The sequence below is a fragment of the Varroa destructor genome, unplaced genomic scaffold, assembly GCF_002443255.2.
Source record: "Varroa destructor unplaced genomic scaffold, Vdes_3.0 BEIS01000004.1, whole genome shotgun sequence".
NCBI classification, from domain to species: Eukaryota; Metazoa; Arthropoda; class Arachnida; order Mesostigmata; family Varroidae; genus Varroa; species Varroa destructor.
The window spans coordinates 46,153,191-46,178,945 of NW_019211457.1; the positions used below are offsets into that span (position 1 = coordinate 46,153,191).

Sequence of the window (25,755 nt, forward strand, 5' to 3'; positions counted from 1 at the left end):
TATGGGCGCTCGTTTTCTTGCTAAAAGTATTTTCCATTTTAAGCGTCTTGGAGGCCATTAGGGCGGATAATGGTTCCAGGCGGATTGCATATTTACGTACTTGAGTTGCTTCGAAACGCTGAGGCGAGAAGGCCATTAAGGCTGAGCTCCTAACTAGATTCAGCATGACCAACCTCTAGCTTGACAGCGCAGTCTGGATGACTAATAATAATTACGAAGGAGTGATATACATGCGCAAGTCTATGATATTGTTTGAATTTCACGTTTCACGAAAGCTGTGAATCTAGCCACTTTCTGTATCCGTGGTCCTAGAAACATTGGCCTAATGAATTTTGCTGTGAGCCACAGTGTATGTCATCATTAGGTCGAAGCATTGAGGACTGATCTAATTGCGAAATCCGTGTCCTAAACTAAAAAAACATAACTCTTTTTAGCAGGTGATACAAGAGTCGGCAAATGCTGAAGTTAGCACCGCAGTGCTTTCCATTCGTTCAAGTCAGAAATTTTTTTACGTTCCATGATTTAAGAGTCCAGCGTAACTGTGGAAAGTACCGCCGACGGGGACGGGCAGAGGGATCTTGAAGCGACCACTGACCATCGACTCTGATCCGCGCTACGCAGCATCTTTGATATCAGCCAAATGCGGCAAAACTGAAACGCCCCAGCAGTTGATGCTGAGGCGAAACGCCTATGTCACGTCGCGCTATCATTCATCGTTGGCTGTAAATGCAGCCGTAGATTGTGTCCCACTTAAAATAATGAGTGAGCCAGCTAGAAGCGGTGCGATGGAGCAGTAGAAAAAAAAATTAAAAACATTGTAAAGAAATTGCCGGTCCGGATGCCACCACTTTGTCTAAAAGGCTAATATTTATTCAAGTTCATTTAGTAACTCGTCGCAGGTTGACGGCCATAGTCAACAAGGGTGTCATTGATGTCTATGGGGTTCTCCGTTTCGCCATGTCTGATCATTTGGAAAGTTGGTCACCGTGTTACACATGGCACTTTCGGAGTTCGTTGATCTGAAAAAAAGACGGTAGCTCGACTCGATACGAGGAGTGAATAAATATATCTGCGTCAAATTAATAGGAACACCGGAAATTATATCTAGCAGATGATTGACGTGACACGCTTACCGTCGCTCCATCATTGTCCCGACTTCAAGTGTCAGAAAGAATACCACAATGGCGAAGCGTTCCTAGTTGAAGTTCATGTGCATCTTTTTTTAAAATGACAGCAGCTGGATTAATATAAATTATTTAACAAAACTCTTGTCGTTTCTGTAGTTTATGGGTTACACAATGGGTGTTGAATACATACAGACTCAGTTAGACGGCAAAGGTTTACTTCAACCAGGCTTCTGTGATTTAAGGCTGTTAACTTGGAAATATTAGAATTTTGTCGCATCTTAGGTGACTTCAGATCGATTGCAGTACCAAAAAGCCGTCAGCATATTATAACTCTTATACTGTGAAGTTGTCTTTGTGCGCTTTCCGCTGGTATCTGTTATACATATATAGTTCTACGTTCTACATAGCTGTATGGCATAAAAGGATAGAGTATCAATAGTATTCATTGGAGTGTATTGATACATTATCTCGGATAGAACTAGAATATAAACACGCTAGGCCACATCGTCATAGCATAAAACGTCGGGTTCACGCTAGAAGTTACCCGTACGAACTTAAGTTTACGAAGTAGTTAACGAAACTGAACTTAAGTTTCGCCGACCGACCGATTCTGCAACGGTGGAGTGATTCGTATGGCTGTATTTGTCACGTGAACAAACTAAATCGGCCTACTGATAAGCGACACCATGAACGTATTTATTATAAAATCGAAGAAAAAAAACGCGTGGCGTAAAATGAACGCGATTCATTTATTATCTCAATTGTATAAAGCCTGTTTCCATGGGTTACGCCAGACCCATATGCTAAGCTGACACAACACATAGATCATGGCTGCTTACTCGAAGAGACAGCATCGTAGATAGATCATTTGCTAGCCTATCAGGTTATACTATATATATATATATATATATATATATATATATATATATATATATATATAAATACCAGCATTCATTTTTGTACCGGTTGAATTTACATACACACTATGTACTAAATACAGCAGCTGTTAGTGAGCCCGTGATAGAAGATACCGGTTGATAGTTTTGAGTGAGTACGACGAGCATAACTGTAAATTCAAACCAATTGTAATTATATTGAATATAGTTGGAGCTTCTTGGGATCTCATAAAGGTATAAATGAACGTTATCAGGTTAATATGGAGAAACACAATAGGGTTTTGTTCGGCTGGAATGGTTGTAAACACGGTTACTCGACTGCGGAAATGTTTGTGTGGAAATTTTCGCCTACAATTTCGTGGGATCACAAAGTGCTACCGACTTGTGGTGGATTGCCGCTAGCTGAGCTTACGCCAGCTAATCCAGCGATAACTGAAGATCGTTCTGGCTGAACTTCCTTACAGCTCTTCCTTATCTGGAACATGTAAAGCAAGCAGACTAAAATGAAGCACAAAGTTTATAAACTGATCAGTTATCGCGAAGCAACAAAAGATTTGGCAAACAATTTTATGATGTCGTCGTTGCAGACATTAGCTCGTTCGGTCGTGTGTTACATCGTAATGATTTCATCCAGGTTTATCATTATATAACAGGGCCACCTTTCTTTTTGGCTGGAATTGCAACAACAAAATTATAGCAACAAATGAAATTCTCAGCTTTGTTGGCTATGGTTTTAATCGAACTTCTAAATTAGATGACAGTATCGCTAACTTGTATAGCATTAGCTGATTCGGACACAACAAATCTTGCAGGTAATTTTTGAGCTGTTCCTAGGATACGTACTTTTCAATTATGTCGATAGATCAAGCTCTGTGAAATACATATACATAGCTGTGAACAAATGGGAACATGGAATAGTTGTCCTTATAATATTGTAGCAAAACTACCCCACAACTGCGGAACATAGGAAGGGGGTTTCTACAATTTCTAAGCTAAAAGTGCTAATCTGTATACCTTGATAAGCGTGTTTGCGCACACAAGTTTTCAATTGCTTCTTCATTGCTCCGTTGGGTCCAGAGTGTGGGCTGAGGAAATTTGTCTCATCTGGTTATCCCTATGCTTCGCTGGACTAGTTACGTATGTTGAATTTACGTATCTTTGCATGGAGGCTGTAGGGAAGCGGACACGTACTGAATAAGTTCAGGTTTCCCAGTCGTACCTTACTCGAGGCCAGCATTTATCTCTTAGCCTGGAATTTAGTGTGTACTAGTGAGCGCAGTATCCAAACAATGCACGAACTGCCACGGTTTTTGCTCTAGCCTCATATCTAACACTCGTCCGCATCAACATCGATTTACTGGTCAGCAATTAACAGGATTAGTACCTGTCCGTACCTTTATAAGGTTTCCCACTAACTCAAGGCAGGTCGACCCTTTCCTTAATCGGGCAATTTCGCCCCCTGGTACCGATTTCACGGCGATGTTGTGCGTTGGCTTTACTTATCTGTGATACGTGTAGGTACCAAGTGCTGGACATTCAGCTACGATGACACGCAATTCTCACGAACGGAACGTTCGTGACAGATCTAACTGAACTGGTCGTGGAAAGCACAGACTTTCATTCGATTACAATGTTCAAGCTGTCGACTATAGAAACACTATTTCGGGAAGCGTTTAGCCATCCCAAAATATAAAAGCATTGAGCCCACATGTAGATTATATTTATTTAGCTTGCTAATATGAGACGCAATGCGGTGCTACACGTTCAGACACGATGTCAAAGGATTCAGCCTTATTCTTACTAAAGGACGACATGTTCTAGTTGTTCATGAAAGTGAATGTTTACTTCCGTCTCATCGAGCCGCTGTCGAGTCTCCAACTGCTATCGCTTTTGCTCGTCAGCGCCATAAAAGGACGCACAATATTTTACCGAAAATCTATTCTAAAGTATTCTATAGCATTGCATGCTGTCGTCTTGGGACTTCTCTCTCGCGTTTCGTTTCACAGTATCGACGGCCGATGTCTACGCGTCAGCTGCGAGCAGCACACAATCTTGCTGATCAAAAACACTTCACGCACGAGACGCAAGCCATACTGGAAGAGCTGTCAAAGATGTACATGTTTCGATGTTTTCGTGTTCGGCGTGTCTGCATTCAGCGAAGAAGTCTGATTGACTGACCAGCGTTGTCGTGCCGGATCCGCTCACTGAGTCTGCCGTAGGCAGTCGACTCCTGTTTATGTCGGTAACATTATAATCAAAGCCCCTGGTAACGATAGATTTATACGTTACGCTGAAAGTTGTCAGACGGGTAAGCAGTTGTGTTGTTCGAATACAGGCGACGCAGGGGCGCCCGCACGGGCACAGATCACATATAGCTTGTGAAGGTTGCCAACAGAAACAATGAACAGCGCACTCTAAATGTACCTAGGAAGCATTTTACCTAATCATGTTCATTTCGACTTGTTTATCTTGAGCGAAACCTAGCAGAGAAGACGAATTTGTGAAATGATCTTTTAGTAAAATATAAACATTATATAATTCTACACCCTGTAAGCCATACTAACCATTTTCGAGGATGCGTCGAGTGAATGTTGGAGTGCATAGTGATGTTGAAAGCAATAAATACCCCTCAATATATCTCATATGTTACAATCCGAGACTTCGCCTCCCGACACGAACGGAGAGCAAGACAATATAAACATTGCACTTCTATTTATATGCGACTCAGTAGAGGTTCCGTGTCATACGTATTGCAAAAAACTCATCTCGAAAGCTCGACAGGACGATCCTGTACGGAGTATCACCTTAAGCTCGACATAGCAACAGTGTAAAATGTAACGAATAAATTATTCATTATTAATTTTGAAAAAAAAAACAACACTTTTCACCAGCAAACACTCCGACTCTAGTAAATCTACACGTTCCTGTATGAACAGGACGATCGTACATGGCGTAGTTGATCAAATACGAACGACAGATGAGCACATAACAATTTAGGACACTATAGCATTTTATGATTTATGGCCTCGCTTTGCTATGTCAGTTTTGTTCATTAATTATATGGTAAGAATACAGACACGGGTATGGGGTCTCTAGGCTGAGCGGTTTCCGTATCTAATATTACGCACCACAAATTGATGTCTCTTTTTAACGGCACTTTTACTCGACTTCAAAGACGAATTCAGTGAAGCTTAACGTCTCGTTGTCCAAGTAGCATGTATTTGAACAATAGGCTTCATTACGGGTCTCAATGTAATGTTCGCATAGTGGCAACGGTAGACTCCTCGGAAGCGTAACTCACCCGTCAACAACGCAAAAATAATAACAGTAACATCGTTAGGTTAGCAGACGACTCTGCTGTGTTACCCAGTCGTCGATTAGCCGATGAAAATAGGTTCCAATGATAAAAGGAACACTTTGATTCTACACGGGAAACATAGGCACGTACAGGATGCAGGTCCAGCCTGTCAACACCCGGCCGGAGAGTGGTCGCCGACAACAAAAATGAGTCCAATGAGTGTTCGATAATGGCAAAAAATGTTGTAAGTGTTCTTTGCGCCTAAGACATTTATTGGCGTGTCCGCTAATTTGACTGAACGATCAGAAAATCGTTATCGACGTACGAACATGCGGCAAAGCTTTGGGCGTCGAGAACTAGCGAAAGACGGCGAGGACGCTGAGGTGCCGACCGCTGCAAAGCTGCTAGCCAGGGGACTTAACTTTCCAATAGAAACGACTCCGTTTCTATTTGTATTTTTCGTGTCAGATAGGTTGTGTTGTTATGTGCTAGTTAATCTAGTCGTTACGCGAGTTAGTTCTGTATCTGAGACACGTCGTTCAGGGGTATGGACGAACTTACGAGTGGATGGTAACTGTTACAGCCTGAACTTGCCGATGCTGTATGTATCATGATTGCCCACTGTTGTACAACAATATAGGTTTCTGTTTTGTGGCAGTGCGCTAGTTATTGATTATTAGCAAAAGCAGCAACTACAACGACAGCAAATGGGTCTAGGTTGCAGCATAGGAACAGTTTTCAGGTTGTCTTAGATAGTCGTCGCCGATGTTCCGATTGGGCAATGGACATCGAACGTGATAACGGGATTGGCTGGCTCTGCATTAGACAATCCAATCATGTCCTATTTTTCTGTAACCCAAATCGCATCATAAAATGAAGACACTTCGATGTCCTGGTTCAAGATCTCTGCCACCTTTTCTCCCCTTCCGCTCCTCTCTGGTGCCTACCTTTGCCAGCAGTTGGCCTCGAGCTAACATGACCATTAGTACGACAACTCGTAGGCGACTAAAGAGGAAGCAGCTTTCGACGGACAAACACGACTCGTCTCGTTCCAGATAAGTAAGCTATGTCCAAGTCCGCCATCGCTTGTTGCTAAGTGACCATTGCACCCAAGCTCCGCTGCTGCGATTGAATTCTACTAGCCGTATCATCAAAATGTTTGCTAGTTCGTCTCACTTGTTTACTGCAGGCTTACTATGTTTTTGAAAGCCTTATTGAATTTACATGTTTGCGAGCGACTTCTCGACAAAGCTCAGGTTCTTCGTAGAGGGATAGATAATCGTATATTTACATGAGGCACATGTAAATAATGTTCAAATAGAAGAGTTAGCACTAAACAGGTGAGACCATCTCGGAACTGATCGTATACGTTTCGCTAAGACGAGAAAAAACGTAGGAACTATCAAATCTGCGTAGAAAAAACACTTGATTCAGCTCTACTATATTTCAACCTTTCGATATGTCTAATGCTTTGCTACAAATCCGAGATACGCTTTGCTGTCGTAATAATTGCTCTTTTTTCTTCGGTCGCAGGTCAATAGTGAACGATACGATGGCAAACACCTTGCCCCAAAATCCGCACGAACAGCCAAATCATCTCTGACAATAAGTCGTGTATAGGACTGGTAACTAAGTTAACTAAATATGGCCCGAGTCAAATGGCAAAACAGCCTTCGCGCATAGAAGTGAGAAAAACTACTGGGCAACAAAATAGAGAGTGATGTTATCTCTTTGATTTGTTTGCTTTTTCTTATGCATTCCCTATAAGTTTGGCTGTTACGGTGAGATACCGGGGAGGAGTGAAACACGGTAGCAATCGATGTTCAGATATGTGCTTTCCTATAAGCTTCGATCAAACGTTACGTAAAACCACTAACTCATCTAGGCAAGGGGTTTGCCCGACATGCTTGGCCAATGTTTGTTAAGGACAGCCCGTTTCGTCTATTGAACGCTCGAGCGTTTGGTGCGATAACACGTAAATATGCACGTCGTCGAAACAAATTTAGCTCTACATCAGGCTAAATAATATAGTCTAGGTGGCCGGATAGTCCTCCACTCGCTGCGAAAACGTAACAGCACAACGACAGCTGGTTGGAATTAAGTGTAATAGCCAATTAGGTAGAACCTGACGGTAGAGTTCGACAGATGACAGAGACATAAGTTATAAACTAAATTCTAGTTCGTCATACGAGCCAACTCGTACTGCAATGTTAAAAACGTTACCAACTACTAAGGCCTATCTAGTATTTCCAATGTAAACATTGTGATAGATCAGATCCGCTAACTGCTCCGCAGAGCTATTGTCTGCGAAAAGAGCACAACCTTCTAACACAATCTGACAGATAACGTTGTATAACAAAAACGTATTTTTCTATGCACTGGTTATGATAAATATACGGTTTTACGTGTAGAGGTAATGTTCGCACGCGGAAAAAATACGAGCCCGAAAGCGAACGCTAACATAGCCGAACGGATCAAACCTGTGCCGATCCCTGTTACGGGTCAATAGGTATCATACGGTTCAATAGACGGTGACGAAATCTATAGGATATCTACTCCGTGTAATGGTACCATTGTAAGAACATTGTAGGAATTAAGCATTCATTTGCACGATATGGAGCCCTGCATAAGGAAACGATCCATGGGAAGATAGCCGTAGATCGCGAACGTGGTCGCAATCGCCGTCTACGGTTTTGAGGCTAGTGATAATTCGCAAAACTTTTTCTACCCCGAAACCACCTACTACATAGGAGATTTGATAGATGTACAAATACGCCCGTATCCATTTGCATATACAAGCGATCTACTACCGCAGTGCTAAGATGATCGTGTGAACGCTTCGACGTAGTAATTTGTCGTTCCGTCGACACGAGTAGTCTGGTTACTCAAGTTAGAAGTTATCGTTGAACTTTATAATCGTTTGTCGTAGAATTTAAAGTCCACCGACAAAAAGGCCCAAAACACTTTGTATGCCTTTTTATCAAAAAGTTCGTAAAGCAGCTTAGGCCATAAGAATCTCAAGCTACTCAAGAGAACTGGAACAGTAGGATTTTGCATGTTCACAGTTACGTAAAACTCTAATTGGTCAAACATAATAATTTGTTTTCCGATTCGTGTCATCAACACAGGGTTTTTATTTCTAAAACTAAAAAAAAAGTACCACAAGATATTTTCTGATGGTATCACGCAAGGTGTCTTCTCCAAATTGCTTGTTATTGTGCGACCTGCATAAAGCTTTGCCTTACTGTATAGCGTCATAGTCGGTAACGTAATACTTCAGTTATAACCGGCAGACCTTGTTGCTGCAGAGGTTGTGTGTCGCGGATTCGACGCTCCGTACTAGCGGTTTGGTAACTGGCTATAGCATGCACCCAATTAGAGCTAAGGACCCTGATTTACCCTATTGATAAATCGTCGTTTTAAGAGAGACGTCAGCGCTACAAAAAGTTTCGCCATTTGGGTTCCTGTTTCCAATATCACGATCAGGTACGTCTTGTTCTTGCGTGCACTCCGTGCCTACAAGAAAGTACTTGCCGGATGGAAGGGCTTCGCCAGACCTTATCTGTATTTGCTGTGCTCTCTATTTTATCTTTGCTCAATCTCCGGCGACGCCATCCAGATAAGGAAAAGCTCCACCATACAACATGCTCGCCTGCTGAGGACATATCACTCGCTTAATTGTAATGCGCTGAAATGAAAACTGCAGCATCAGGAACGATACTGGGTCTATAGCAGCGGCGGCGGCGGCGGGAGTAGCAACGAGCAGGATTAGCCTTTATGGGGGCGGGAATGTTATATTGCACGACGGTGTATGTAACGCGGCCATGCCTCGATAACGAAAAGCCTACCAGAGCGGTGTAATGCAATCGACGCATCCAGTAGGAACTATGTAACGGTATAGAGACGATGATAATAGCCGGAGTACGCAGAGGAGACAGCATCGCCATGTTCTGTCGATGGTTTCCGGAGCCGTCGCTGTTTACACAGTCCTCGATTTGATAACGATCGTGATCATAAGCAAAAGACTTTGGTCTTCTGTAGTAAAGCCATGTTAACACTGAAATTGGTCGCTCAGCCAGACGATACCTTATCGTCGCCATCGTCGGATCATTGTCCTGTCAGCGCTCGTATAGTATGAAAGGGCGAGCGATAGAGAAAAGGCTACGGCTGGCGCCTGAGTCCGAGACGACGTGTCAACTCGTGTTGGTTGTGTTAACAAAGACAATAGTAGTAGTAAATGGAAGCTAGCATACAAAGACTCTTATGGTGGAGCTAGTAATAACATGGTAATGGCGCACGAAGGACAGTATTTGTCGCACGTGGAAGAGATTCGTGTCGTCATCTATTAAAATAGAACGAAGGCCTTTCGGCTCTACTTGCTTAAACTACAAGCATCAAAATATTACTGCTGTTGTTATTATTATAGTTCGGAGACCATGTCCCCTTCAGGGTGATATCATCAGCATAATAAATGAGCTGGTACACGATAGCGTCACCTCAAATCATTGACGGCCGATGGGCGAACCTCCGTAATTAGCTATTCAATCTATTCGCATAGATGTTTCTAACCAGTAACGATCGTATTTACGTATTCGGTTTAATAACTTGTTTCTTCTGAATGGCAGTTATTAGTTACTAGAGGCAATAAGATTACTAAGGTCAAGGTGAAGGAGCACAATTATTGGACGACTAGGACACTCGTTAGAAACCCTGCCACTGCTGAATGGTTAGGCGCTGCTAGCGAAGGGGGTTTCGAAGAGCGACTCAGAATAACCTTCGATATGGTCTCTCGAATCGAAACAAGTAGGTGACAAGCGGAACGGTGTCCGACATGAGTAGAACGCTGTCGTTACTGTTCTTTTGTGGGTCGACAAGTAGATAGGCACATTTTTATGAAACTAATTTTAATATATTTGAGAATTATTAAGGCGTGTGCGTCCCTTTCTAAGAAACCGATTCACTGCCACGACCTGGGAGAATAGTAAACAAAACAACGGACATTACGATGGCGTGTCGCTGCCGCTGCCTGTTTTCTATGGCTCTATTTCGAATTCCATTGGCGGGTCTTACAATTGCATGAAAAAGAATGCTGAAAAACAATTCACTTTCCCATTGAATATTGATGACAAAACAGTTACGCAGACAAACACAACGCCACCTTGCGGACAGCATATTAGCAAGGCATATTAAGTAACAAACAAATAAACGAGTTATATGTATGGGACGAATGATAAACGTGTTCTACGAATACGGGTGCTTTTAGCATTCAATCCATGTTCATCACCATTTTGTTAGCTCCATTGTGTCATGCTTTTTGCTAATGGCGGTCGAACGTCTACTGACTGGTCCCCCATAGGAAAACAGCTAACCCGTGTTACGCTATGTCCGCTAATAAACAGCTGTATCTTGTTCACACTTATTCTATTTTCTACGTACAAGATCGCCGTTACTGACTGCCAGTTCACATTTCCGAGCAGTTTCACATAACTTAGGGGGCTAATCAGACCGCGTTTGAAATTCATGTATAATGTAAGTTTATCCTTCGTTGTTTGTTGGGTATGACTCAATTCAATTAAGAATTCAGGATAATAAGATGGGTATTGGAGCTAAGCCTGAATTCAATGAAAATCCTGCGTCGTCAACGCCATCTGCACGACAATAAGCAGAGCCAGATCAATGATACAGAAGCAAAAAAAGGGAAGGCTTCAGTGTACGTAAGTTATACGAACTTGTTAACGTCGTTGTACGAACGGGTTTAAACTAATGAACCACATCAACCATCTTCGAAGTTACGATGTGCTACTCCGATTTTGGCTTTGTTATCCGGTTTGAAGACATCTGTATTAGTTGAGCCATGTACCTATCGGTGGCTCTTTATGACAAAACTGGCTTTCATTTGTATAAAATGATATATTTGTCTGCACACGCGGCAGATGGGAGAGCAAAAAACCTATTTAGCACTCGTTCGACAGCGTTCAAAGCTAACAGTGCCATAAAAAAAGCTCGCAAACAAATACTCAACTGACAACTTTAAAGTGGAAGTAAACGCCAATTTAAACGAACTTTTCCATATAAGAACAGTAGGAATTTTTCATTTGTAGAGTTGAACACGGCTGGGCCAGCAGGTTGGTTAAAACTAGAATGATCTACGTCACGCGTGAAAACCTACTGGATCAGAGTGACGATGCTTGTCTTGCCTAAACTAGCCTCACTAACCTCAACCGACCGATGTGGACGCTTTGAATTCGACAAAAAACAAGCTAAGGGGCTTATTTGTTTACAGCGAAAGAAAAAAGCATCGGTTTCCTGCATTCAGATTATCTCGACATTGAAAACGTTCATAATACAGATATTATCTGGCTGTATTATATTATATACCGGCGGGAAAAATTATGAAGTAATAAGAAGGAACGGCATTAACAGCTGTTAAAGTTACCCGCGTGTCTGGCCGACGTATTTATACGATGCGTGTCCTATAAGCGACCCCTGCAACAGACGTTCGTAGCGTTGCGTTGAGCATGCTTAAGGTGGATCGTTTCTTTGGTAAATCGTTTAGTTATTAAACCTAAAATGAATATAGTATATCATACAAGACAGTGTTAGTGGAAAAAGGACTTTTATATCTAATTTATTGTCCGGCTTGGCTCCTATCTCGTATGATGGTCAAACTTCACCATCGGTCCATTAGAAGACATTTTAACTGTTAGAGTCTACGAATGGTTTTAACAAGACTTTGATTTACTAAATACGGACTTTTTTTACTCACAGAAATATCCCCACGTTGTTGGTTCAGCCAGAATTCTAGTTGGCTAAAACAAAGTGTAATATTTTTTTATAATCGTTGTCAGGTCCAGCACGTTTATTAGAACCTGTTTGGAGCTGTGATGATTTCCCCTACAAGTCTAATAAAAATTCTTTAAGATAAAGTTGCTCTGGCATCGGCCCAGGACGGCATCATCGGCTTGATCTACATCTGCTTAGACTGAGGACATGCGTCGCAATTTTGAGAGTGATCTTATATTCAGCGAGATAAAATTTAAACACTTAACAAATTTCCAGACCGATTGCAGCCTAAATAAAATTTGCAGTAACGGTCACGCTTTGACTTTTAAGGCTTTTAACAAATGCTTTTTTGAGTTGAAGTCGAACTTCTTCGCTAATCCGGACTCCTCATATTGAGACTTCAATGCTCCAATAGGACACGACCGCTTATTTTGAAGGGACCTGCAGACTGATGTACCCTTGACATTTTTCAGGATGACTTACTTTGTTGGAAAATTGTTAAAAAATAAAAACCTTTCGATGTAGCATTAACAAAAAAATCACCCCGGAGGACAAAAAGCAGAAAGAACAGTTAAGCTCTTTCCATCCAGCGGTTTCGATTCAATTTTTTGGTTTATCAATACTTCTCTCTATATACTTTCATTTAGGTGTGCACAATAAAAAAAAAAAGTTTTTTTTCTGAAGCTGTCCCACGTCGATAGACTGATTCGTTAATTCGTTCGGACGAACGAAAGAATGTGATCCTACTAGGCACAAGGTCAGGATCGATTTAAGGTCTACGCACGTATCTAACCAACGTGTATCGACGAGTCAGATGCCCCATAGAATTGTACTTTAGAACTTAAATATTATCGAAAAGAACTTGTTAACGGGGGTGAGATGTTACAGTAATACAGTGAAATTAATCAAAATGTCACATAAAGGCAGCTTCATTAATCGTGCGCGAATTGCAAACACCACCGATCAATCAAAGGCCATAAGTTGGTGTGTTGAGTTGTCCAACAATCTCGTACGTGACGACCGTAATCATTGAGCCGTAACGTCGAGCTTGACCTATGTAAAAATATCGCGTTTATTATTATTAAGTGTGTCGAAACCATAATTAGTACTAGTATCTAGACAGAATGTAGGAACGGGCCGATAGACAGAGAGGAATTGCCATTTACAATGTTGAGCTTTCCCTTATTTGTGTATAAACACGCATAGCGATCAACAGAAATCGCGACACCCTTCGCTTTTCACCATCGGGTCTTGATGTTGTTACCACTACCAGCGTTGTTGTTAGCGCCATTAATACTTTGAAGATCGCGTGGACGTTACGGACGCATCGACACCAACCAGAAACGGATCGTCCAGTGACGACAAACTTTTGCTGTAATTACGTGAGTTGCTATTTGACTGCCGCAGCTGCGATGGCGGTAAAAAAAATTGCCAAAACACAGCTGGCGGAAACTACTCCGCCGAATCTACATTATACAGAACACTCGTCTATACAACATTGAAGACACTGTGTATCTATGACACGCGTATGAGTTCGCCCTTTTAGCAGTCGCGGTCCCTTTATTGGAACACCCGTCTGACACCAGACAGGCGGTGCCGATAGCCAGTGCCGGTTAAACGCTGTCACAGTTAACGAAGCGTCTCCTAATGAGGAGAGATGATATAAAGAAACCCAAAGCAAGAGTTAAAAAGGGCGACCTGATACGTCGTTCTTTTAGGACTCGTATGTATGGCCTTGTATGTAATGCACAATTGACGAAAGCTAATCACTGCCATTTATGCCGTAATGGCACATACCTTGATAGATACTTTTCATATATATGAACTCGAAGCTACTTCCAAAATGATGTATTTTATAGAATTAAATGATGTAAATCTATTATACCCTCGGATGCGTGGTGGCCACTTTTTTTCTTCGAGCTGAGCATCATGTGGTGGTGGTAAAACTCCCGACCAAATGTCATAGGTGGCAAGAGTCGCAAGAAATGGATGGAAATCAAAACGCTTTCTTTTGTTGTAAATGTAAAATCGGCGGCAGATATTTCCATTTAGAGATTTAAGACACTAGTACCCAATTTTATTCTTATAATAATCTATAAAATAGCATAGAAAAAGCGGTAACGAAAACAAGCTGCTGCCTTCCTGAACAAGCCGCTATTCCGATATGACTTTCCTCAAACCAACGTATTTGATATTAATGTTTCGTGCGGTGACGGCGCTCCCGTCCACGCCTACAATCGCCCTTTGTTGATCGTCTGCTGAACCCGATGCCACTATCGTTAGATCGATCTAGTAAGCGTAAATAAGCCTTATATAATATATTATGGCAGAACGCCACTGTTGTCAAGAACGAGCGTTCCACAGCCACTCGCGCTAATTATTAGTACTAGAACTCGGCCACGTCTGTACTCCCTAGTCCGCGGTTGATACATTTTTTCGTTCTGCAGTCGATATCCCCTAAAGCTTAGCACCTGTTGGATGGGTTTTTCTTTGGCTACTGCCTCTCGTCGATAGGATCTACGCTCACCTTTTTTCGGGTGGCGGATTCCCAGATCCGTTGTGAATAGGGGACATAGTTCCACGGTTTTCCCTGCGGACATTTCTGCAAACAACGCAGCCGCATACACAGGTGCAAATCCCTCTGTCCCACAGCGATAATTTTCTGTTGTAAGTCATCTGACTTACGAAATGCCTAGGCCTTTGCTACCCGCACAAGTACAGGTCGCAATTTTTTTCGGTTACACCGATAGAGGGTGCCTTGTCTAAGTTTAGGACAGTCCAGTCTCTTGCGAGTACAGCCATCATTGCTGCCCATTGATGGTTCGCTAATCGATGCGCTGCGAGGTCGGCCTCGTAGAGGTTCGAGGTGAGTCAACTGGTGGGCTGGCCCGAGTCACACTCGTTGTGGTGCCGGATGGTTCTTAAAAGAATCAGGTCGTTTTGTTCCAACCAGCAACCGTAAGGCTCCTTTGGTATATAGCCTCAAGCCGCCCCGACTATCTCAGCGTATGAATTCACTTCACTGCCTTCCTACTATTACTTTTCTGATATCGCCGCTGTTAGAATGCAGTTCAAGAAAAAACCTCATACTCGGCCTCCTTTAGCAAGGACCCCTTGGCACTCGCTAACTTCCTGAAGATTACGCCAGCTTCTTCATGGGTAGACAATAATACTTCCGGCAAACCTGCTTTCTTCGGAAGAAAGTCCCCACACAACTTCATCTTGCATTTTGTACTCCTCTGTACCGCTCTTGAAACAGAGCTAAGCAAGCACTGCTCCGTGCAGGTGGTTACGCGCCTGCCATACGACTTGGTCTGGTGGTCATTTCCGTTTGTTGACGAATCACTCGTGCCCGTCAGGCCGTACCTTATGCCTCCTCTGGAGGAACATCACCAGGGGGCGATTAGCGGTCGATCAATGGAACGGCCAACTCTTTTGGCTGGCAAGAAGCGCTTCGTAGCCACTGACTCCGTAGCTAAAGGCATATATGCATACTTATTCACATATCTATACAGCAATTATAGATCTATTGCAATGTACATCGTTTGCATCGTGCTCATTGCGAGGTTGATGACAAGACGATGCCTTCTTTACCTTTGTGGTTCGCTTTATCAGAATAGTTGACCTGACATCATTCAGGAACAGCAACGGGCGACGGGTCGCGCTAGCGCTACTGCCTTGCGCCGCCTAGGCGACTAAGATGAACACGACTATATCCACAAAAACTGCCCGAAGCAAACGAATCAACCGGCAGCGTTTGCTCACAGTACCCACAGTTGCCTACCCGAAGCCAGGATGACGCAGTATATGCATAGCGATTTACACTCACAGTAACATGGTTAACAAAGTGAGGCACAGCCAATTACGAGTCGGTCTAATGATGATAAAATCATACCTTTCGAGTCCGCTTAGCTCGTGTGGAAGACGGCCGAGGATAAATGCACCGAAAAGTTATCCCGCTGGGCCATAGAAAGCCCATAACCTTCGAGTCACTTTGTTTATACACAGTTTTTGACAGCTATATGTTTCGATCAAGTTTGCGTACAGACGAGCTTCTTTAAATCGAGCTTGGATGAAAGTGTCCGTGACGAATAGGACGATAATCGGGATCGTTTGGCATAACGGGAGGCATGGCTACTGTTATGTTAGAGTAACTTTGTTGCTCCGGTAGTACAAAATAGATAATCGGCGCGCGTTAAAGTGCTATTGGAACCGTCATGGATATTTATGGAGAGAATAAAAGTAATTGATGAAAATCGATGAGTCTCTCAGGGAAGTATGCGGCAGTGGGACTCTTATCGGTTATCGCAGGCTTTAGACGCATCACATACCTAATCGAACGCTATACACAAGTGGAAACGTACAGCATCGAACGTACCAAGCTCATTCAATCCCTATTCACATATTTCTCGAAAGCAACGACACCGAATTGTACCACCTCATAATCGAGGAACAGCGTTCACGCATTGATCCTCTATCATCGTTTCGCAGAGTTCAAGATAGCAATCTTCTACCTAAATCGAGCCATTACAATTCCCGACCAATGACCAGAAGGTGTGCAGGAACATGAACTGATATCCTATTTTTGTTTTTGTCCGAAAACGAGGTCAACAAATGTTGTGAAACACAGAAATTAATATACGTTAACGAGGGCCTGCGATTGTTAACTATGGCACGTCGGCGGTTCAGCGGTCACGTGCTGGCGTGACAGTTGGGCGGCTTGGGTTCGATCCATCAGCAACGCGAAATTTCTAGAGGCCAGTTAACGTAATGGTGTTGACTGAAACGGGATTATCTACTTTTCGGTGAACATCTTGAAAGATACATTAGCTTGTTTCCTATTGTGCTGATAAGCAATGAACAGCTTAACGTTTACCCTCGTGTATTTGTAACCTTTAATAAAGGCTTTATTTTGCCTCGGTGACAGCCACTATAGAACCCTGTGGAAAATTAACAGAGTTTCGATACGCGTCTTACTAATTCTAATTCGTTGAAAGTTTTAATATTTCTCCATTAGTTGATACGACTGCAGTTGTTATCTGGTCCGCCTATTTTTAGCTCGTAAAAGCCGTAGGGCACACTTCTGAACGCGATATCTTCGTTCTTGTTACATATGGTCTGTCTGACTTAATAACCGACTATAAAACGGTTAGGGCACACATGTATATATGAACCTATTGCGCATATAGCTCATGTAGTTCTGCGAGTTCCCGAATGTTAACGCTAAACGTTTAACAAGGCTGGCTTAGCTGTGCTATATTTAATAAACATGTGTCTATTGCCATTTTATCTTTGATAGCCAAATCAGTCATTAACCGTTAATCTGTTCTCGAATTCAAAATCAATATTCCAGGTATATTTTGGTTATTGACCATTATAAATACAACTACTATACCCCCTTAAGACTTTGGTAATTTTTTTCCAGCATCTTCTCACAGTTACAGTGGGTTGTCTTATGTACGACCTTAGCACTTGAGGACAACAAAGCAATTTCTCTAAATCTCGAATAGAACTTACTCTTTGCGAAAGTCAAGTCTCTCAATCAATTGCGCTGACTAAGATTCTTAATGCCAAATCAGCTTTTTGCATATATACGGTGCCTCGTACAAAAGAGAGCTGTCCCTTTTGGAATGGAGCTTGCAAACTTCCAGGGGTGATAACAAGCTTTGGCATCTAACCGTTACTTGTCACTTCAGCCACTATAATTTGCATTGCAAGCATAAATTAGGTCTTATCCTTGTTGCTAGCATATAATAATAATAATAATACGTAAGCGTTCTACTTACTACACCTGCCAGCTTTCAAAGCGTAGTTGAACTTTGCTATTTTTTATATCTCGATCGAAAATTGAACAGTTCCCTGTAGGTCAACTGCTCCATGTTAGGTTCATTAAGCCTATTCAGTTAATAGGTTTTGCACGTTATTAACTGATCCTATCTGACACCCGCTTTGAGCACTATGGCTCTAGGTCGTACATCGTACAGTAGATCGCGAGACTCAGAATGACGACACTGGCGCTTATCTAAATTAAACAATTTTAAATGCCACCGTTATCTTTACTACGTGCGTGTATGGACTAACCTTCAATAAGTCTGTATTTCTTAAAAGGCGAACCCTCGCAACAGCTTCGAAGAATGTCGCCAGTTTACTTGTAGGTGATGCGGCCTGTGACACTGTAGGGTACAGGGTTAAAATAGTATCTGGCCAAATGAACTTCATTGACGTTGCTATTGGAACTTTTGCCCATGATTATTCACAGTTAATCAACAATCACACAAAGAGCTCATTTTCAATCGATCCTATCGATTTAGCTTAGGTCCAACCTTAGGACATACATTTTGTGTTCCCTTATCTAAGGAAAATGTCGTATAGAAAGTCTGTTTTTTGTTTGTTAAAAACCGACCCATGGCTGGACTTGTAGTGTCACACTCACTTGCCTGTTTTTTTTTTTAACATTAGAAGCGCTTTATGGTAAGCAACTTTTGGTGCTGCCTAGGTATTTTAAAACGGGAATACTGCATCAAAAAACGTGTATCACATACGTATATGTTAAGAACGAAATCGTATGCTTATACGAAGTGCAAAGGACCTTTGTAGACCAGGCCTAAAGTTAACCCTGCATCTATGACTGGCACCAACAGTTCTACGACGTACGAGCATCATTCTGGGTCGACGTGTTACTGTAAATATAGAAGAGAACAGCAGGAAATCACTAAACCGCGTCCCGGATCTTGTAGAATACTTATTCACGTCGCACAAGTCATATTAGACCATTTTAAAAAGCTTAAAAAAAACAGAAAGAATTTTGCCGAAAGACCTACACTTTGAACAAACGCGGATCCATCAATTGTCCTCGGAAAATCTTAAAAACTTAGACAAAAGAAGCGCGTGCGTGTTTGTGTGCTCCAACGCGTCATCACAGCTGACGAGATGTAGGTCATACGGGTAGGACGTCGAAAACAAAGGTAGGCTCAGTGCCGTGCGTAACACTCTCAAGGCGAGGTCTGACCAAACAAAACCAAGATTCAATTCTAAAACTTCACTATTTCTTTTGACTATTGGGAGATAGTGTCAAATATTACTATCAGTAACTATTATGTAGAAAGTGTGCAGAGAATGGATAGTACTATTTTGAGAAGATGCCGATAGAAACGTGTACAGTGTACACGTTTCAGATACGAGAAATCTCTTATCTGTAGACATTTTAAAAGGGTCGTATACGGTGTTTATATACGGATGCGATTTGTTATTTTTACTTGCACTATTTACTTTTCCGGGGTGACTAATAAGCCGTCACAATCTTCGGGGATGACACAGATCCCACTATTTCTATCAAGCTTTATTAAAGCCTACGAAGCGTTTCCTTCTCCGAACTGCTTTTACATCGAAAATAGATCAAAGCTCCGAAGCGTATAGAAAGAACGATCATAGAGGGTTCATTTGATTGTCTTTCAAAAGGTAACCCCAGATTAATTTTAGAGTATGCATGAAAAACACAGACCTCACCAGTCCTAACTCCGCAACGTTTTAACACCGGGCCACTCTGTGATCGGGAATAATCGATGATAGCTTGAATTTACATCGAGCGTTTCCAGATACTTGAGTAATAGGTACAACGGGATGAAGGATAGCGCGCGGGCTAACATAATAATTCTAAACTTAGCTGAATAAGTGAAATTTTGTACTACGTGCGCTGCTCACGTATTATGAAAATTATGAGAACAAACTTCATCGCCACGCTACGATCGTATCGTTGTATCGATCGGCTAGACGATGATTTCCCGTGAGTTTTTTCGTTGGTTGTTGTCAAGTGCGTTCCTCGACATGCTTGCCTTATGAATTGGTATACGTCTTTCTCCGAGTGGCAATACATCGTAACGAGAAAGACCCTACGAAGTTCAGAACAGCCAAGTACAGGGGTCTTGTCTCTCCCATTCTAGCGCCAGCCCTGTAGAGATCTGCGATTTTGACCAACGAACTTCAGCAAGATTTTGCAGGAACTTCGAAAAATATCCGACAGATTCCAATGACCAGAGTGATTTGCGCTAGGCTATTGAAGCAACTTTTTTTTCTCCAGTAGAAAATGGACAGCCCTTGAAGTAATTTGAAAAACGAAAAGTGAGACGAAATTATTCCGAACATCATTACAGGACATGTAGAGATAGCTTGCGCAAAAGCCATCGTTAGGTCTTCAAGTAGTTAAAAGGTGAATGTGTTAAAAAGGTCATGTTCATTGACAAAACTACTTCTAAATAAGATACGTGTACCCTTCAGGTGAGCGTAGTACCGACAAAATACGTGCCGTCTTGGTCTGCATATTAATTAATATGTATTTTACTTTTCCTTTTCTATGCTTAGTGCACATTGCATGGCTTTTCCTGCAAATTGATAATAGTTTTTTTTCTCTCTGGACCGTCCTTCGTGGACTAATCATAGCCAGCCAGTTGCGCACACATGACTCTAGCCGATGATAATTTTTGCATTGCCGACACCTATTCTTGATTCAGATACAGAGTAACAATAGCTAAACGTTTTAAAATAAATAACATTAGCTGCGATGTGAGCTGTCCTAGCCTGTTTTCGTGTGAAAATCCAACTAAATAAAATGGGCAAATAAACCCATTTACATCAGGATCTATATGATCACGGCATAGCGAATGCCATGGTTCTTTGTTTACCTTAACACGCTTTTGGATCAGCAACGTTCGTTGATACTACGTCAAGCCAAGATCGCGTTATCTTTCTTGTGACAGTCACTGGATAACGGGTATTTCTGACGAGCCATTGTAAAATTATTAACGTTATTCTCAGTTACATCAAGCCGCGCAAGTTAAGTGCTAGCTCTAAGTACAAAAGTTGTCTAGCTAATCGTTGTACATAGATATTGTTTCGTGGCAAACAGTAGACTAGCTTTTGTGTTATTATATCCAAAGAAATGCATGTAAATGACGCAAAATATCAGATAGAAACAACAGCTAGTAATTGTATAACATCGTATTGTTTCTGTAGTGCGTTTTTATAGAGGGTACATTAGTAGAATTTTGTAGCAAATTAACAACCACAATATCGGGCGACAAAATATTAAAATGTATGTAGAAAAACAATAGAAAATTCAATTAAGGGATAAGTTAACGATTGATCTAAAAGCGTTTCCTGTTTCAAGGTAAAATTTGCTTGACCGTACAAGATGAAATCCATAGAAGAGATCGATCAGTGAAATGGCGTTCATCCAGTTCACGTGTATACATATCTGCGATTGAATTGTGGCAGACCGCAGCTTTGGTTCTACAGGACAAGATTTGTTGTAAAAAAGGACTAGGTATAACTGACATTTATATTTTTTCCTAAAGCGTCTTCCTTTCGACATTCATCCCGGAAGCCAGCAAGCTGCTGACAATCAATATTATTAATAGGAACCCGTGCCCAATTAGAGACGCTCATCTTCACGTATTCTTGCATCGGCAATTTTCAGATTACGTCACGGCTCACCGGAGACTCGTGCCATTGGTGTGTGTCTGTGTAAGCTACGTTTAGACACAACTTGTCCAGCCGCAGCCATAAATCAGGCCGGTCAACATTGATATTTGTCAATAACGGTTAACTCTGCAGCCTACAACACTCAGTAACATTGTCCGTAGGCACTGATTTGTCTTGTGACCTACATACGGGCATTATTTGGTCAAGGACTCGTCAAAACTGGGCGACCTTAAAAGTCAGACCTTAAAAAAACGGTCAGTATTTTCTTAATCCTGTTCCCTGTTTTACTTGTCACATTATGGTGATATTAAATTCGTAATGGTTTGGCTATTTTTACTTAGGACCCTTGCATAGTTGGTAATGGCCACAGTGTGTTTCCTGCTTTTATTAGATGTCCATTGCACACTATAGTGTATTCATAGAGATCTGCTTCTCACATGACAAACGTTTAAGACGTCCCGTCCCATAGGCTAAGTTATCGGGAATCTGAAACAATTATTGCCTTTCAATCGATCTTACATTTAACATTAAATACATATAAATAGATTATTTATGACAGATTTCTATGAAAGTCACTTACCAAGTAAATTTACCATGCGTAATTTACATAGAACATGCTCAATCATAGAGTAGCTCGTCAGCAATGCCCTTCGTTTCTCTGAAAAAGAATGTTTTGCTTCTCATTTAGCTATCCTAGAAGGACAACCAAATATATCTATTGAGATTTGATAACTAGAATAAACCCGCTAGCTGGGGTCCTTAAATATCCACAAGACGAAACCTGTCATTCCACTACCCTGTCTGTCGTTTAATTGTCATCTTTTAAAACCTTAATTCTTCTTACTAAGACGAATCAACGCAGGACAATCTTTCAACAGCGCCCCGTATAAGGAACGATGGGTTCATCCCACTATAACTGCTGGCCTATCATAATCTGTGACCGGTAACGAATAGGCGAATTCTCTTACCAGAGTTACACAGCCGTTTACGGTCACTGCCGTTGTACAAAATCACAACTCATAATGTATAAATCAGCTGATTCGGCCTTTGCATTGGTATTGTTGTTGAAACGTTGAGAAAGACCAAATGTATAACTGCCATTACACAGATTTTTTTTAAGTAGAAGAAACATTTAGAAGGTAACGTGTAGCTAGTGGTTAGGGGAACGAACAGCTTTATGCTTTGCCATAAGTTATGCGATATCTTTGTATTATTAAAGACAAAGATTGCTTTGATTCTTTCCTCTTCTGGACAGCTGAATAAAACATTCACAGTCACTATTTATTTGTTGCTTATCAACGTTATGTATCCGAGTCTAGAGCCGCTGTTGGCAATGCCTGATCTTTTAGACTAGGTCAATCCGATATTTGTCCTTGTTGCAAAGGAACTAACATGAAAACTGCTTGGATAGATGTCTGAACACACGAAAACGTTTCACCGCAAACGACTAAGTAGCTCTCGTTAGCGGACACTCCTATTGCAACGGCTTACTTGATCCGACCGCTTAATCGGACAGCGGCTGGGCGACTGATGGCTCAATGGCTTATGAAATGACATTCTAGGCAAGGAAAGATTTATCTGTATTCCATACCTCGCTGCTTTTCGTATTCGGGTTCGACATGTCCAGGCATATGCCTAAATACTATATATAAATATACGCATCTAACTAGGCATAATACAAACACGTGAATGGTACCGTTGTGCCCAAGCATCGTGGCACCTGCTTCAGTGGACCATTTTCATGACATGGAGACATTTATCTATTCACAAGTCTATAATAGCTAAGTATATTTGCTATTTGCAAGTACAGAATAATCCCTTCTATACGCAGTAGAAAGCTAATAGCAATGATCAGCTTGACGTTTGGCATCACTTAGTACTACAAAATGAGCTTTTAGCAGGAATGGAAATTGCCCCTTTTTTTGGCCCCGCTTTGAAGATCCTTTAACAAATATATAGATCACACTTATCAGTCATAGCAAATAGGTATACTTGGCTACCTCTTTCCGTCGACGACTGTATTCGGTAGAACTAAATCGACACATCCAGGGAACTCACAAGATACACTTTAGAAATCATCCGATATCGAGGTATCTACGTAGAGCGCAATCGATTTCTCATTACGTGTGTAGATAAGAGATTTCACCAAGCTCTACAAGCATCTATTTTAATATCGGTCTGCATACTGTGCACTCCTTCGTCGAACGTCTTGTATGACGTGTGTTTGTCTACAGCATCTCTTATAGTGGCTCTTTGAGATAGCACTATAGCATCTTGCATGTCCATATGACAGAACGGTAGCAAAAAAAAAATAATTTTTTCCGCAGTTGATAGTTTCAGGACAAGAGCTCTCAGGCCTATGGACGATTCGTGTCCTGTTTGAAGGCCAGCTGATTTCATTTTAAGAACAGCGTTAACACCCGTTCTCAGGCCGTCATCGAATAGTTCTGCTTGAAGACGCTACCGTAATTAAGCCAACACTGAAGAGCAATGTACGCAAATATGTTGTTCCAAATCTAAGCATATATTATTCAACTCGATTCCAGTTAGGCTACACAATGAAAGCGTACAGATGCGATCTTATTATCTAAATTTGAGCAGTGTATGCAAGACAGGACCCGATTAGCTAGTATATTTTTTCAGCATACAATTACATCGAAGCGTGAATACTGCACACATTACAATGAAACGGTCATACACGTTGACGTAAGTTCCCCTTTGACCTGAGTAATTATTGGCCGAATTTGATAGAAGTCAAGTTTCAAATCGTATTCGTAGGTCGGCTGTTGGCAGATTCTTGTTGCTTTAAGACCCAAAGCGTGGCCTTAACTCCACCATTAATAATGGTATCCCACGAAGTCAGTTGCGGGCGGGTTTGCTGATAGAACGTCGAAGCCCAAGTCGCACTTAACGCAGATCCGAATCGAGCTAAAACCAGATTTCTTAATCCATAAAAGCCCGCGGTTAGAGGCAGATACCTTTGCATATCGAAGGTTTAACTATATATACCCCGTAATTAGAGCAGTGATTAATTTTATGCCACTGCATAGAGCTCGGTTGCGGGGAGCAGTGCGTTGCTATAACACACCTCGGAAACGTTGAAACGGGTGCTCGTCTCGGATCTGCTGTGATAGCATCTCGATGCAGGTCAATAAAGGGATATCGACGGTACATATTTAGCAGCCAGTGCTCCTGTATCTTGAAATTGCCCCTTTGCGCAGCGCGTAAATGGCGAAAAGCTCTCGTTAAGAACTTCCGGAAGAAATCCAGTGCGTGTTAACGAGGTTCTGATTTTGGGCGACTCGGGAACCCGGCATTACGACCCGAGAGACGTAGCTGAGCGATGGATGATGAAGACGCCGATGGGGATACAACGTGAAGGCAACTATAGTTTTCTTAAACGTTAATGCGTACTCACTCAGGTGCACTCCTGTAGAGTGTCTAAAAGGTTTTGCTTAATGAGATAGAAATAATTGCTGGAAATTGTCCAGACACTTTGGAATAGTGGTCGATTTTTCGCTACTTTTCGTAGATGTCTCACTTATAATAAATTCACTGCTTTCTCGTGGTGAGTTTTCACCACCCTTAAAATCGACTGTTCCAATGCCAAGTGAGCGGCGAAAATATTGATGGTCGATTTTCCCCGGTATCGCTCAGATGTCGCCACGTACACCTATAACCGCATTGCCAAAACCCATGATGATAGGAACTGAGATGGCTGTTTCACAGGTGATCGAGTATCTCTCAGTGCTATCACCATCTCGAGATCTCTTCGACTATAAATAATACATCTTATGTAGCATGGTACAGCATCCAGCGGGCGGTGACATTAAGTAGAGGCGTTGTGAGCAGTAAGCAACTAAACTGAAAAAGACTCATTTTATTTACTTATAAGTTTCTATAAAAACTAGGACGTACTCTGTTACGAGTTGAGAACCTGAAGCGCCCCTAGAATTACACTGCACAAAGCGCAGGAGTTCTACCAGCTGCTCCATCTACTGCTTCTGCGAATTATTTCTTGCTACAAATCGAAAGCAATTTACGTCAAATTAGATAGGTTTGGTGGGGCTTGTTTTAATCCAGCTAGTGAATCCAGAGACGATCCATACCAATGCCCCCAGCTTAGATAAAGACATTAGCTGGGGACCGGATAAAGTACGCACTAGTTATGGTC

General features: G+C 41.8%; 1 long non-coding RNA gene across 6 annotated transcripts; it reads right to left on the bottom strand.

Annotated features, from left to right (window-relative positions):
• Positions 1-1,871: 1,871 nt before the first annotated feature.
• Positions 1,872-23,782, bottom strand: LOC111249390 (uncharacterized). Of its 6 annotated transcripts, none has more exons than XR_015326874.1 (4): positions 23,582-23,782; positions 22,162-22,239; positions 3,038-3,272; positions 1,872-2,694 (listed from the first exon to the last, which is right to left on the bottom strand). It is a non-coding gene; the product is annotated as an uncharacterized LOC111249390 (long non-coding RNA). The 6 variants fall into 6 exon arrangements; XR_002672893.2 differs by lacking the exons at positions 22,162-22,239; positions 23,582-23,782 and adding exons at positions 4,588-4,833; positions 5,152-6,351; XR_002672892.2 differs by lacking the exons at positions 22,162-22,239; positions 23,582-23,782 and adding exons at positions 4,588-4,827; positions 5,152-6,350.
• Between the last annotated feature and the right edge of the window lie 1,973 nt (positions 23,783-25,755).